Source organism: Bactrocera dorsalis, chromosome 1 (assembly GCF_023373825.1).
Source record: "Bactrocera dorsalis isolate Fly_Bdor chromosome 1, ASM2337382v1, whole genome shotgun sequence".
Classification (NCBI taxonomy): Eukaryota; Metazoa; Arthropoda; class Insecta; order Diptera; family Tephritidae; genus Bactrocera; species Bactrocera dorsalis.
The window spans coordinates 11,647,140-11,659,250 of NC_064303.1; the positions used below are offsets into that span (position 1 = coordinate 11,647,140).

Consider the following 12,111-nt stretch of genomic DNA (forward strand, 5'->3'; position numbering starts at 1 on the left):
TTGCCAGAAGCAAGCAACTTCACTTCTACTTGGCCGCAAAAACATCGAGGGCAATAAAATAATGGATAAATTTGGGAGTCTTACCGAATCTGAAACAACCGAGACGCAGAAGAGGCAGACCGCTGGCAGCCACAGTTAAGCCATCATTAAGCCCATTCTGCTCCCGAGTAGTAACCAATTGAGCCTTATCCAGCAACTATGTGAATATTGACAAATACCTGATTTTTTGCAGCCCTGCTGAGCAATGACTTTTAAGTTGGAACACTGTCAGTCGTGGAAAATATTCCGTCTTAACCTACTGAAGGCTGAAAGGTAATGCTCCTGCGTTTCATCACAATCTCTGCAATCCTATGAATTCATTTGAAAAAGTAGTTGTAAGTGAAATCTTAGGAGTAGACGCCCTGTGATGACCCCTTCCAATTTGTCTTCGCTCTTTCCCAATAGTAGTAACTTTTTGGTATATTCACCATCAACACTAACCCACAGTATAATATGCCCTGTGTTACTAGTGCTCCATGAATTTAAGTGTTCCTGTAGAGTCCATTGCTCTAAGCAACTCTTGAAGTTACTGAATGGCCTAGGACAGCTTAGAAAGTTGTGTTTCTGACTACTCTCACCAACCTGCCTGACTTTTCGTTTCCTTCTATTCCGATATGATCTGTTATCCAGATAATTTTTACCGAGTTTCCGCTGAAAGTTTAGTTTTCCTGTTTGAATAACTTAACTGAGACTTAATGCCACTTTGTTATCTAGTAGAATGTTGGTCTAGAACTACCCTTGGAATATCCAATTGGCGCCAGGTAGCGAAAAGAAGAAACGACTGGCGCGCTGTTGTTAACTCGGCTTCAATCGCGTAAGCGATGTCTATGCCAACTAAGAAGAAGAAGAAGAAGTTATTTAGTTTGAACCTAACTTCTGCGTATGGAATATTACAGACGAAGTCCGCTACTATTCCTATCTCAACCCTTTCTACCGGTGAATACATAGGATTCATAGAAGTGTTGACCACAGAGCAGTGATACATCCTTCTTCTTCTAAGAACGTTGTGTTTAAGTCCACAAGAACCTACCTTTATAGGTTACATTGCCAATTTAGACCGAGTAATTTTTCGCCTGAGTTACTAGTACTGTGTCCGAAGTACTCAATATGGTTCCAAGTATCAATATAAAGTACTATGGTATTTTCAAAACGCTCTCTTAAAACAATGATCAATGCCTATTGAAAGTCACTCTGAGTCAAGCTGCAAATTGCTTCTAAGTAGACATTAGATGTTTAAAGTACTCAGTGTTGGTTGAAAGTACTCAATTTCGACACATGATAGTATATTTAGCACCCTCACTCAAGAGCCAAAGTATGCAATCTTGATTCACGGTCTTCAGTATCGATTCAAAGTGCTCAACTTCGATTTAAAGTACTATGGAAAATCGAATTAAATTTTTGTCTCTCAGTTTTTGAGAAATCGTTCTTTCTTCCCCAGAAGTTTATCATTTGTCGGTACCATGGATATCGGACCAGCATATGGCTGCCGCACATATTGATGAAACAAACCCAAGTTCTTGTATGGAAAACTTTTTCATTTGACAAAGTATCTTCACAAAATTTGGCATGGATTATTGCCCAAGGCAATGACACAAGATCCGAAGAAATTGTGCAGATCGGACAACTATAGCATATAGCTGTCATATAAACGGATCGATTTTACTCAAGTCCTTATATGGAAAACTCTTTTATTTGACAAGCTATCTTCACGAAATTTGGCACGGATTATTGCTCAAGGCAATGATGTAATATGCGAACAACTTGTTGAGATCAGACAACTATAGCTTATAGCTGTCATACAAATTGATCAATCAAAATCAGGTTTTTGTATGGAGAACTTTTTAATTTGACTAGATATCTTCACGAAATTTGGCACAGATTATTATATAAAGCAACACTTTAAGTTCCGAATGTATTGTTATGATCCGAATACTACATGAAATAGCTGCCATACAAACTGACAATCACAATCAACACAAAGATCAAGTAGTTAAATTTTTTTAATGCTAAATCACGTTTAAAAAAATTAAAGTCGATTTATCAAAATTTATGCCACGCGTGAAGTCAAATCCATATAACATTTTTTTAATTTTTTTTTTATATTTATACCGCAGTTATTTGCACGCGCCTATTAACATACATAACTATGTTATATGCATGTGCCATATGTAGTGAACAAACTATAAGTCATTTTTCAATTCGTTTCAAATTCATTATTGCGCCTAGTTACCGCTAATGTGTCAACTATTAACCCCCAACACGTAATCCGATTGTAATCCAATTGTGTGAATGGGCGACGGTTAAAGTGTGCGCGAGTGGCCGAACGATGAGGTAATACCAATTCACACACTCACTCTCAGCTGCTAAATAAATTCAATTAAATAAAAACACATGTGCATGCGCACACACATACATGTACATATATAGCGTGCGAGCGGCGGCAGCAGAAATTTTTTGCACAAAACCGCAGCAAGCCGCTGCTCATAAGCACAAATATAGTATGCGCGTGTGTGTGTTGACAAATTCTAACAAAGGCTATTGACAACATAACAAAAATGGAGTTGCAAAATTTCGTAGCAAAGTGTCAGCGGTGACGGAATCGCCTAGGTGAAATGAACGCAACACGAATTCTAGGCTCCAATACATATTTATATACATACATATATCTAATAGAATCACATGCGCTAACTGGTTTAATTGAGTGAAAGCTTCATACAATAGATTTAACTCTGATTATCTTTTATTATGTTCTTGTTCTACAATTGTTATTGTTATTGTTTGAACACAACACTTGTGTTGTTAAGATAACGCTGAGTTAACAGTGTTTTCTCATTTACTTTTTTTTTGCTGAATTGTTATGATTACAGAATGCATAAATATTTGTTATCACGTAGCGAAAGCTCGAACGCATTCGAGCATGTTGACGACGATATAGTAACGAGAATTCGCTTACAACAACAACAAGCAAAAATAATAATAAATAATTGATGCTAATTAGTGTTGTTGTAAGTGTGGTAAATTAAAAAAAAATTATGCTGACGTTAAGGTGGCTTAAAAATACTACGAAAAAACTTTCATCTTACGGAGAAAATTTTTAAAAAATCCAAAAAAAAAATAAAAAAAATGTTTGGAAAAAAAAATTTTGAAAGAAGAAATATTAAAAAAAAATATTTAAAAAAAAATATTTGAAAAAAAAAAAATTTTGGAAAAAAATATTAAAAAAAATATTAAAAAAAATATTTGAAAAAAATATTAAAAAAAATATTTCAAAAAAAAATAAGGTTAATAGCCAAGGCCCAAGGCAGCGAAACCATCCTTTGGTATTTTCTTCGAGTCCCAACCTGCAGTTAACCCAGCCAATATTAATGCGTGCCTGTCGCATCAGTACGTCAGCTTTATCCCGATCAAGCGTTATACATACATATATGCTATTATCAGCTTTCTTGTCTTAGGTGCTGTTATTTTTACAGTCGAGTCTTCGATGGGGTCCTGTAACGCTTCTTTTACAGCCCATGTTACTTTCTCTTTTGTTCTAAGTGAGTCAGGTGTCCAATATCTATAGTAGCTTTTGATTTAAGATCGGCCACAGTTGCGAATTCTTGAAGGGTAGTCTTGAGTGTCCCACAGAAACCGGCTTTTGTAGCCTGTCTCTTTTCCAGTTCTAATATTAGCCCCTGGATCTTATTTTGTGGATCCCTTTTATTTTAACCTCTGTTTCTTAAAGACCCTGGCAGCTTGGGTGCTTTTCCCTCCTCCTTGTTTAGCTGCTGGTGCTTGTGTGGGCGGAGTTTCCCTTAAGACTATCCCTTCTGTAGTTTGCTCTGGTTGTTTTAAAGTGATGCTGAGTGCAGGGTATCTAAATATCCTACTACTTTAGCGGAAGATGGTACCGTATTCCTCGTCTTGGCAGTCTTTATTTTGTTGTTATTTCTGTTATTCTAGTAGGTCTCCGCTTGAAGCCGCTATCTCCGTACATTACCCTCTATGTTCCGTGGTTATCTACATATGTAAGAGAGAGGCCACGCGAGGGTTGTTACAAGTCCTTACGGGAGCTTATGTTCAGAGCCAGGTTCGGGCACGACTCAGTAGCTCATCTCAAGTGAACCTGTAAGATGAAAAAACTATGGCGACGTGCACTGAACGTACTTGAAGACCTGCCAGGGTTTTTACCGAAACGGAGGTGAGAACAGAATGAGCCGGTCAGCCATTTCGGTAAGATATTACTCTTATTACCTGAAGTGATAGAATACTGCACTCATATCTTTGTCAAACTAATCCGTTCCGGGTTTCCACTACACCATAATCAGAAACTTACTAGCTACGATTCTGATGTGCACTTGCCCAGGGTTTTCACAAGGTTTGATGCTGATCGCTGTATTGTTCCCTCGTCGCTTTGTTCTCTCGCTGTCATAGGTCAGTTCTGCCTTGGTGCAAACCCGGTGGGGGTTGTGGACGCCTGGAAGTGTTTTGCAATCTGTAGTAAAATAACGATGCCCGTCCCGGGTCAATGACGGCATCTTTTCGCCTCTTCGCCGCAGTTCATTGGGCGCCTGAAGTGTTTTGAGACGTGCCCTAATCCCGTGCAGCTCTTAGTCGAGGACATCGTATTACAATTCCAGCAGACCACGGTAGTATCCTGAGCTCAGCCTTACTATGGCATATAGTTTGATTGTTTTATTTCTTTTGATCCCTCATAACTGAGCTTTTCCCCCCCTCAACTGTTTTTATGCCCCTTTTTCTTTTTTTTTTGTACACGTATCGGCTTTTCTTATTCTTACAGTTTCTATTCTGTGGCTATATATCAATTCTAGAGAACGATCCTCACCTTAAAATTTTCTTCATTTTGATTATACTCTCATGTGTATCGCTAAAAATCAGCATTTTTCTCACTCTTGACTATCTTATAAGAAATCCGCATCAATTGTAATATTTCGGAATTATTTTCATAGATATACTTTTTTTAAGTAACCTCACAACATTTTTCTAGCACTGCTCTTTTGCTCTCTTCTTAGACCATGAATATGACTTATTAATTCTATCATATTTTTTTTTCTGCTTTCTTTTACTTTCAAATTGTTTTGACTTCTTCGTCGTTTTCTCTCATCTGTTTCTCTGGATATACAATTTTCCTCCACACACAGTTATATTTTCCTCTCCTCACACCCTTCGCCATATACGTTTTATTTAATTTATTTTATTTTACGAATCTGCTGTCTTTTAGCAGCGCTTTTGGAAACTTTGACAGTTGACAGCTGACGGCTGACAGCTGAAAACAGCGAGCCTTTAAAGACAAACTGAGCAGCACCACAAAACACATATACCTTTAAGGCACACCCTCATAATACAAACATACTTTTTACGATATTCAAACAAATACGCAAACGCGATTGTTGTGATCGAAGAGAAAAAAACGATTGCATAGGTACCACATCGCTTATTTACGATCCGTTACCTACCCTACAAACGTGCGTGTGAGCGTTCAATGAAATTTCTATACAAAACAAGAACAATTGAAATAAAATAACGTAAAATATAGGCATACATAGTTGTAGAATATATATAAAGTAATAGCTGATATTGTTTGCGCGATCAACGAATGAGTGAATACACAGTCACACAAATGTATGTAAGTGTGTCCGTGGCTGTGTGATAATGCTACAAATGTAGAGCGTGTGTAGCGAGCTTAGGCGTTCAAGCGTATATATAAAAAAAACTGTGCAAATAATAAACATATTTATGTATGTATATTGCGTATACATATTTACAACGAGCCTTCAGCGCTTAGGGAGCACGGCCGCCCAACTGCCCCTCTCCACCTCTTGAAATGACTAAACTCTATAACCAACCGCAGATATGCGCGCTAAATGCCACAACAATTGCATATCTAGAAATATATATGCACATATATGTTTTGCGATTTCGATTTCCGTTATTCTTGTCCTCTTTTTTCCGGTCATATGTATGATATATAAAGATAAGTACGCTTGTGCAGATATTTTTATGAGCTCATTGTTTAATATTTACAAATTTAAATTGCGTTTTGTTTTCATTTTTTTAGCTCACATTTTTTTTAATTATTTTAATTATTTAATTTTAATTAAATTTAATTAATTTTAATTAAATTATTAATTTTTTAATTTTTTTAATTTTTTTTTTATTTTTTGAATTTTTTATTTTTTGTTTATTCTTCTTTTGCTTTCTTTAATTTAATTTTTTTCTTAATTTTTTAATTTTTAGTTCATTATTAATTTTTTTATTTTTTATTTCATTTTTAATTTTTTATTTTTCACTCTTTACTTTAAATATTATACTTTTTTTCGCAATTATTTTCCTTTTTTTACCTCAAACTTTGTTAATTATTTAAATTTTCTGTTAATTTCTTTAATTTTTCTATTTGACATCATTATTTCTTTTTTATTTTTTATATTTTTATTTTATTTTATTTTTTTATTTTATTTTTTTACTTTACTTTTATTTTATTTTTTTATTTTGTTTATTCTCTCTTGAATTTTTAATTTTTAGATTTTGTTTAATTTTAAACATTTTTTTATTTTTAATATATTTTTTAAGTTTATAATTCATTATTAATTATTTTGTTTTTCGCTTTTATATATTTTAATTATTAATATTATTTTTAACTTTTATTTTATTAATTATTATTTATTAATTTATAAGTATTATTTAATTTTTCTGTTAATAATTTCAAAGTTATATTTTACAAATAATAATTATTTCCTTAATTTTTTTTAATTTGACATATTTTTTTTCAATTTTATTTATTATTTTAATCTTTCTTCTTTTTTTAACTTTTAACACTTTTTAATAAATTTTTTAAGTTTTTTATCTACTAATAATTATTTTATTTTTCACTTTAAAAAAAATTTAAACAATTAAGTTAAAAAAATAATAATTAAATTAAAAAAATTAATAATAAAATTATTATTTTTTCGACTTAATTTTTTTAAACTAAAATTATTATTTTTTTCAACTTAAATTTTAATTTATTTTTAAATTACATTTTTTTGTAAATTTTTAGTTTTTATTCTTTTATATATTTTTTATCTTCTTAAATATATTTTTAAATATTTCATATTTTTCTTTTATATTTTTAAATATTTTATATTTTATTATTTTATTTGATTTATTTTTTTTTAATTTTTACAAATTTTTAATATATTTTTTTAGTTTTTAATTTGTTTTTAAATATTTTATTTTCCACTTTTATATATTTTAATTATTATATTTTTCAAATTATATTTTTTCAATTTAAATGTTTTGTAAACTTTTGGTTTTTTTATATAAAATATATTTTTTATTTTCTTTGACTTCAATTTTTTCTATTTGGTATATAAGGTTTTAATTTATTATTTATTAGTTCATATTTTATTTTTTTTTTTAATATCTTATTATTATTATTTATTTACATTTTTATTGCTGCTCTAATTTAAAAGAGTGAAAATATGTATTTAGTTACTAATTGTTAAATTTAAAAAATATTTCGGCTAAACTAATTAAAAAATTAATAAGAAAAAATAATTTTTATTTTTAATTTTACTCAGCTGACAATTTTTTATAACTATTTTTATATATTTATTTACTTTATTACTAATTTTTGATGTTATCATTTTTTTAATTGCTTAATTTTATTATTTTTTTACTTTCATATTTATTGTTTTTTTTTTGTTTTATCATAATTGTTTATTTAATTTGTTTTTTTTTATATTCTACTTTATTTTTGTTTTGAATTCGATTTTATAATTTATTTTATAGTTTTTAATTTTTGTTTTTTTTTAATATTTTTAATTTTATTTTACTTTCCTCTTTATTTTTAATTTTTGTATTTTATATTCCTTTCATTTTTTTTAATTTTTTTAAATTAATTTTTTTTTTATTAATTTTTTTATTATTTAACACGGCTATAGCCACATAAGCGGTGTCTACGCCAATAAAGAAGAAGTAAACGAGTTATTAGTTTTTTATATTATTATTTTTTTTTATTTTAAATTTACTTACATTAAGTTTTTTAGTCATTTTTAAGTATTTTATCACCTTTATAATAGAACAAATTTTATAGTCTTTCTTTTATCTTATCCATTTTTTTAAGTTATTCTTTAAATCTCTTAATTAATTTTTATTATATATCCATTCTTTTTGAATTTTTTATTATTTTAATATTTTTTTTTAATTTTTTAGTTTTTTTTATTATATTTATATTTTAACTTTATTTTTGATTAACTGATTTAATCATTTTATATTTATTTTTTTATATATTTCAATTTTTAATTAATTTAATTTAATTTTAATAATTTTTTATTTTATTTTATTTTTTAGTTTTTCTGTAATTTATCTGCTCCAATTGCAATTTCCTTCAACGACATGCTTGCCGCGCATTCATATACAAGTATACACACAAACATACAAATAACTGCATAACAAATATGTAAATGCTCACATAAAAAAATGCTTAGATAACTGTAAACAAAAAGTGAGAATATAAAATATCGCTTACATTCATAAAAAGGCGCTAAAACAACCGCTACTGGAAGCGCCGCAGCTGCGAGTCAGTCTTTGAACCACACAATATTTTTTTTTTATTATTTTTTGAATTTTTACAACTTTTCATTTAAAAGCAACAATAACTTTAAAATTGTTATAGTTAACTTTTTGCACAAAAATTCTTTTGTTTTTGTATTTTTATATTAATTATTAACAGTTCAAATATTTCACGACACTCAATTAGTTCCCAACAACAATTTGTTAAGTAAATTTTTTTGTTATTTTTCTTTTCAGACACTTTCTACAAATTAGCGTGACTTGCGCTACACTATTTTGTACACTCAATTTCCATTACAATTCTGACTTTCGCCAATTTGTTTTCACACTTCATTTAAGCACAAATAATTTATTATAGAAAATTTGCTTTTGTTTGAATTTGTACACGCGCCGCGCGCTACTCACTCTGTAAGTATATAAAAAACGTGTGCACGCTGCAGGCAGATTCGCAACTTACTGGCTGGGAATGGCAAGCCAAAGCTACGACAGAAGTCGTAGCCAGTCGGTAGCTAGGGAGCGAGTAGCTTTTTGCGCGCGTTTCACCTAAAACAACAACAAACCCAAACTACATATGTATATATAGCAACAAAAAACAACGTGCTAGAAATGCTCATTCAGAAAATCAGCGTGCACTCACTCTCTCTCTGGGCACACTCACTCACCTCCGTAAGTGTTATATGGTATATGCTCCCTTTTGCCTATTATCACATACTCGCTGCCTTTCTTTCGGTTTGGCGGTACTCACTCGTAAACAAATTGAATTTGTATGGGTCCCTAAGCAAATTTTATTGGACACAACGCGAATTTGGGAAGTTTAAAATTCACCTAATACATATCCACGATTGTACTTATACATACAATATTATAAATACTTATATAAATATATACATATATGTATGTATGTACCAAAAAAGCATCCAAAGGGAGTAGTAACCGAACCACTTATAATGAATGGCTGAATCGATTTCGTTGAAACTTATGACATATTCAGAGCGTGCTCCTTTGCGATACGTTCCTCAACTGGCGAGTAGAGTCGAAATTTTGATTATATATGTGATCGCAACTTTTCGTCGGTTTGTAAAAATTATTTTTGTTTCAACGAATTCAATAAAATTTTAGTCTCTATTGTGTACTCTTAGGAGAAGGTTATATGCGTAAAAATAAAATTACGATTATTATCGTTTAATTGTCCAAGTTGACAAGTTAATTACCACATATTCTCAGAGATGGAGAAAAAATATTCTGCTAGATGGCGCAAATTCGCCTTATTAACCAAAATCACTAATTTACGATTTTAAGTTTTTAAAGTTCCATTTCAATCTTTTTAATGTTCCATTTCAATATCGATGATTTAATGGGGAATTGGATATAATAGCAACTTGCTACCAGCTATGAGTATGAAGAAGGGTTCGGATAGTTTCGTTGGATATATCTAAACCTTTTGTCATTAATTTTGCTTGTACTTGTCGCACTGTTAAAGCAGGATTCCGCGGAAACAGATTCACTATTCTTTTTTCATTTTTTTTTGTTCACTATATATCGCTGTATCCACTTCTGTACAAATGCCTTCGACTTTCTCCGGCTTCTGGTTGCTCTTCACCCCAAATGCGGCAATTTTGCTTATTTACGTAGAAATGAGCCTCATCGCTGAACAAACTAAGGTAATAAAATTCAATGACCTCAAAAAAATCACCCTTTATTTAGCAGCCGCTGATTGCGACATTTTGGGACCTTTCGGGTGGATGCAAAGGAACACAGCTTCGTAGCGCGACGCGTACTTAGCACTCATGGCGTTTAACGTGATTCTCTTTCAAAAGATCAACGACAACTGAACCTTTGTTGACAATGCATCAAGGACAAAGCTTCTCTCTATCGGCTCGCGAAGGAATTGAGAGCAATCTTTCATTAACTGTCGGTAAAGTCGCCCACGCTCTTACTTGACAGACTGTATGTGAATTATATGAATTGTTTGTTCGAATCACCACTCTCTAAAAGGAATGGAATGAAGGATGGCTGGCATAAATTCAAGTTTCTCGTTAGTACTCAATATCCTACTTTAAGCTTTCCGACATTCTTTTGAACCCTTTTTATTAACTCATAACTGATCGTTTGACTTGTTTCTCGCTTGCCCAACAGCTTTTTAGACTCAAATGATGAATTCAAAATCCGTTAAAAACATTTGGTATTTACCCATAAGGCGCGCGGTGGCTATGTGTCCGAATTTCTGTCTTAACACAGAAAGCTATAAAATAATGAAATCAAAATAAGGCCTTGCTCATAAATTGTAAGATGATTGCAAATGAGAATCTTTACAAATTCTTCCTTTCAAAAATGCAATGAAGTTTGTAGGAAAATTTTCATTTTTCCTTGGATGCAGTGGGAATTTTGGACTGAATCGAATTAATTAAATAATTGGTAAGTAATTTGGTAAGAAGACACAATATATCTTAATGCACCACCATCGGTTCATGCGCTATCGCAAGATTATTTTAACCCAAAGTCAATCTAAAGAAATCCTTTCCCTAGTTGAAGGAATTCTACCAGTTCATTGCGCTATGGGCGTCCTTGCTCTAAGGATAAAAATCTTACCGAACGCCAGCTGAAAGTAGACGAAGTGGAAGCATCTCAACACTTTCTTTTTCTTCGTCGCGCGTTTTTAAGGTCAAATAAGAATCCTTTCAGATATCGCACCGTGCTGGTGTGAATAGAAATTAAACACCTGAACAAATTTGTTTTGGTCACAAGGCACTTTGCGGAGTTCTGGTTTTATGACATTGCACTGGACTGCAAATAGTAGTAAAAGGGTGATCTAAACCTAAACAGAGCCTATTTCTGACTCAATGTGTATGTAAACATACAAAATTGTCTCATTTGGGACAAAGAACAACCTGAAGAGGTTCAAAAGCTGCCAATTCATCCAGAAAAAACAGAGGCTTGGTACGGTTTATGAGCCGGTGGACTCATCGGTCCATATTTCTTCAAAAATTGATGCCGATTAGAGCATAACCGTGAATGGCGATCGTTATTGCGCCTTGAGAACTGATGATTTGATGCCTAAAATTGAAGCTCGTGATCTCGGCGATATTTGAGTTCAACAAGACGGCGTCACTTCTCACACATCACATCAACCCATCGATTTATTGAGAGAACACTTCGGTGAGCACATAATTTCACGTTTTGGACCAGTCGATTGGCCATCTAGAACATGTGATATCACACAGTTAGACTTCTTCCTGTGGAGATATGTAAGGTCTAAAGTCTATGCGGACAATCCCGCTGCGATTCACGCCTTGCAGCAAAACATCACACGCCACTTAGGAGTGGAAATGCTCGAACGAGTCATAGAAAATTGTACCACCCGAAACGTAGCCGCGGCCAACATTTGAAAAGAATAATCTTCAAAAAAATACCAAAGAATGTTCTTTCGAATGAAAAAAAGCATTTCCCATTAAATTTGAAGTTTCTGTTTTTTATAAATTTTCTGTGTTTTTTCTTAAAACAAGGGAACCTCGAAATGTA

General features: G+C 32.0%; 1 protein-coding gene across 5 annotated transcripts in view; it reads right to left on the reverse strand.

Moving 5' to 3' along the window:
* LOC105229639 (uncharacterized) overlaps nt 1-12,111 on the reverse strand; it is an 80,029-nt gene that overhangs the window by 55,247 nt on the left and 12,671 nt on the right. The window contains exon 1 of one of the 5 annotated variants that reach the window (XM_049456539.1): nt 8,549-9,457. The exons of the other annotated variants lie outside the window; for them this stretch is intronic. The gene's annotated coding sequence lies outside the window, so the exon portion shown is untranslated. Of the gene's footprint in view, nt 1-8,548; nt 9,458-12,111 lie in introns of those variants that run through there. 5 annotated transcript variants of the gene reach the window in all.